Genomic DNA, 4,462 nt, shown 5'->3' on the forward strand with positions numbered 1-4,462 from the left:
ATGTACACATTGTGTAAAGTTCAAACCAGGGTAAACATACATATCTCCTCCAACATTTATCATGTTTTTATGATGAAAACATTCAAAACGCTTTGTTTGGCTTTTCTGGGGTGCTCCTTTCTTTTTGGCTAGCTAGGTCTCCTTGGTGTGCCACCCCAGTTCCTACTGTACTAGTTAGGTGTGCTAGTTATCCTGAAGGGCTGGGTGAACACAGTCATCCAGCTGTTGAGGGTTTGCTATTGTAGCCACCAAAAATACTAGGAACCTGACTTCAGGTTTGTATTTTGGAATAGATTTCTTGAGTTTACCAAGAACATTTCATAAAAACTTTAGACGTCCTATTTTTCCATCTTATCAAGTTAGACTTCTGGTCTACTAGATATATTTTATGATTATTATTATTCAACAAATTTCTATTAAGCTATTGTGTATGGGGCTGCGTATCCTGAATGAAAAAAAAAAAGATGAGGAAAACATGGAGCACATTCATAAAACAGATATATGAAAAACTGTGGTATATATGTGTAATAAGAATTGTAATGCAAAAAAAAGTACATGTATAAAGTCATGAATTGGCGTGAACATACTCTATATACAAAGAGATGAAAAAATTGTACTCTATGTGTAATAAGAATTGTAATGCATTCCACTGTCATGTATTTAAAAAATATAAAAAATCATTAAATTAGAAGAGACATAGACACACAAAAATAACTGTAATACCTGGCAGGGAATGTTATATCTGTTTCTGTCCTTGACTTGTTTCTCTTTACTAGTTTGAACTTCCCCACCTGAGTTATTGTAAATGCTTCCTAGGAGAGGTCTCTTCTGCTCCTCACACAATTATTTCCTATTCCCAGGATAAATTATCCCTCCTTTCATCTACCATGGGGGCACAGCTGAGATGTCCAGCCAAGCAGGGCTCGGTGTAGGGGACTGTGACTTCCTGTGGCCTGTGAACATATTTAAGCCCCACATGTTTCCTTCTGGCAATTGTGTGCCCTGGCATTCGACCTTCCCTCCACCTCTGGGCAGAACAGACACAACTGGGTCCTTCGTGATCTACAGTTTGTTATTAAGAGCTGATTCTGAAAATAGAAGTAAAACCAGGACTGGGAGATAATATATGTTTCCCTAATTTTTCTCCTTCTTGATCTTTATAGCACTGAAGTGGAAAAAAAAATGACAACTGATAGTGCCTTTGAATGAGACTCCCAAGAGTTGACTCACTGAATCCTTCAGGACAGAGTCAAAGGCAAGCAAGCCTTCTGCACCACTTTCTGTTGCATGACAAATTATTACCTACACATACGTAATAAATGCCAAGAAAAGTCCAGTATCTCAAGATCTGAAACAAAGTACAGCTACAATTGCTTTGTGAAGGATGGACTTAAAGAAAAAAAAAAACAATATAGAAGAAAGCCATTAATTCCAGGATGAACATGTGACTACTTAGAAAAGGAGATTGGTGAGTGGTTCTAAGAACTGATATTCTGGAGGAAGTGAGGAGCCTCAGGATTCCTCATCACGGGAAACTCCCTTCCCTCTTGACTAATACATCTGCTATGTGAGCCTGCCACAGTCATAAAAGATGTTAGTGTCAACAGAAAAGAAATGCATATTTTGTGCATTTTGCCTTTACATAGAAGAGGGGTTTATTTTTAATTAAGTGATATTTAATCCTCTCTTAAGAGGCATTTATAGCGGCTTACATGTAGGGGGTGATTTCTAACTGGTTCCTTTCTACCTTTGGGATTTCTAGAGAGAGCTAGAAATCAAGCCAGTCCAAGGATGCTATATTCCATGGTTTTTCAGGAGATGGGTTTTGCTCCCGAGGCTACATCATGAGAAAAAAAAGGAAAGTGAACGTGGCCACATGAAGACCCTCTGGAAGGAAGAACCCATCCACTACATACCCCTTTGGTAACTTGGAGAAATAATGTTACACACTCAGTCTATCAAAGAGTAGTCAGATGGGACCGTAGCTAACTACAATGCACAGAATAGTTGGTTAGAAATACTTCAGGTGTCAGTTACCAGTCTACTGCCTGCCTCTCAGCTCCCCATGCCACCCTGGGGTAAACGTCAGAATTCCTTTAAGCACATCTGCTATAAAGCAAGTATACATTTGGTGTCCTCTGAGGAAAGCTCTGAAGAGTCAGGAGGAGGAAGACCCCCTACAGCTGTTTCCAGCATGGGCAGGGGTCTGCACTGTGCAGCTAGGACTTCTGGGTTCCCAGCCACCAGAGGCAGCCAGTGCTACCTCATAGCCTTGGTGAACTGACCTTGGCCACACTCCCTGCAGAGAAGCCCTAACATTGGTCTGCACAGCTGCCACCTGGGCCAGAGGTGTCTGCAACAGTCCCTGCAACCTCTGCAGCCCCCAGCTCAGAATACCCTTGCTTGGATGCTGCCTGCCCATCTGTACTACCCACCATGGCCTAGTGCCCCCTGAGCCACTCCAGACCAGCTCCAGCCTGTGGGCTGTCACACCTTCTCCAACCGATCTGAGTCACTCATACTCATCCTTCTGTGGGTACTTCCCCCGTCTTAGGGTACCCTACAGACTCCCTTGTGTCATAAGTTAATTCTTTACATTAAACATCTCCTCCTCGACCTTCTGGTTTGTTTTGTTATTGTTCTTCTTAAAAAAAAATCTGCACATTTAATGATGTGCATAAACTTCAGGATAAATAACTTGGATGGTCAATGACTTTCATGAGCTGGTGTGTTTAATATTTTACAAAGTAAAATCCAAATCTTCTGAAGTCTTCAAAGACCATAATGAAGATACCTAGATCCATAGCCTCATGATACAATCTGTGCTTTCAGGAAGCACATTATTCACTCATAATTATTTTTAATTGCCATTGTGATCATGGAGTTATATTTTCTATTATTACTATTACTTTTTTTTTCTTTCAGGATGTCATGGGAAAATTTATGAAGAATATGTTCATTATATACATTTAGTAACTTTAAACTCACTCTTGAAAATTTATCCTAAGAAAATTATTAAGAATCACCAAGTGGTAGATATTTTACAATGAAGAAAAGACTCCTAAATATGGTTTTGATTGAGCAAATATATCACTTTCATGTAACAGTGTGAACATCAGAAAGAATAGTTAACATATAAAATGCTATCATGGAAAGTGCTACACATGATAGAACTGCATGATCAAGAACTATGGGATTTGATGCTACTTGCAAGCTAGCCTGTTACAACTACTTGCAAGCTAGCCTGTTACAACCTATGTCATGGATACTGGTAGAAGACACAAGATTTCTGGGTCAGAGATAAAGGACTCTATTATTCACAGCAAAGCAGTAGCTAGAACTTATAATAATTATTTCTCTTGTGTTGGTTCCCTACCTTTCCCAGGCCCCAGGAAGGCAAAGCAAAAAAATGCTCACCATGGATGCACAAGAGGATGACTGGGTTACAGAAGAAGACAATGAGATTGTTGATTCACTGCTTTTATAGAAAGCAGAAGCAAGATGCTCTTGTCTGGAGAAAGATGTAGACTCATCCCTTGAAGTCACCCCTTGCAAACACATGGACCATGTAAAGCATAGTCAAGTATTCTTGGCATACCCAGCAAGAGCTTGTATGTGTAGGTGTGGGGGAGGTGGGCACTGCCATGGATCGTCTTGCCTAACAATATAAAAACTAGGCAAGAAGGATGAAGACTGAATAGAAGAATGAAACAAAAATACAAATAATTTTGTTCATGTGGTAAAATTTTCTTAACCCTTTGTCTTTGTCTCTGTTTTCTGTTGCTATAACAAAATAGTGGTGGCTGGGTACTTTATAAAGATAAGAGAATTATTTAACTCACAGTTTTGGAGGCTAAAGGTCCAAGATCAGCTGGCCCTATCTGGCCTCCAGGGAAGGCCTCACGGCAGGACTGTAACACAATGATAAGAACACAGGTGGAAGAAATCACATGGAAAGACAGAAAGCTAGAGAGATTTAGGTGCCAGGCTTATTCTTTTTTTAAAATAATCCACTTTTGAGGGAACTGGGATCCCAAGAGAACTACATTAATTACTTCCAAGGGCAGCACCTCCCATTACCTAGTTTCCTTGCACCAGGCCCCACTTCTTAAAAGTTCTACCACATCCATACTGCCACACCAAAGAAGCTTCCAGCACATGAACTTCTGGGGGACACACTCAAACCATATCCAAACCATAACAGTCTTGTTCTTTCCTCTTGTTAGCTGTATAGGTAAATATGTATGTATGTGTATACATATTCAAGCACTGGGCAGAGAACACTGTCCAAAATCAATTTTCAGAAAACTATGCAAGGAAATTCTCTCTTCCTAGTATTGCCATGTCAGCTTCTTAATATTGCCTAATATATTTCTAATATAGCTCATATATTCTTAATATATTCCTAATATAGCTTCTTATTTTTTGGAGGGAGGTGGCACTTGCCCTCCGAGCCACATCT

General features: G+C 39.9%; 1 long non-coding RNA gene across 1 annotated transcript; it reads left to right on the top strand.

Moving 5' to 3' along the window:
* The first annotated feature begins 288 nt into the window (after positions 1-288).
* Positions 289-3,855, top strand: LOC131424503 (uncharacterized). Its single transcript, XR_009227617.1, has 3 exons — positions 289-1,468; positions 1,763-1,923; positions 3,386-3,855. It is a non-coding gene; the product is annotated as an uncharacterized LOC131424503 (long non-coding RNA).
* Positions 3,856-4,462: the final 607 nt, after the last annotated feature.

The sequence above is a fragment of the Marmota monax genome, unplaced genomic scaffold, assembly GCF_021218885.2.
Source record: "Marmota monax isolate L192 unplaced genomic scaffold, Marmota_monax_Labrador192_F-V1.1 WCK01_AAM20220418_F8-fsc00029, whole genome shotgun sequence".
Taxonomy (NCBI): domain Eukaryota; kingdom Metazoa; phylum Chordata; class Mammalia; order Rodentia; family Sciuridae; genus Marmota; species Marmota monax.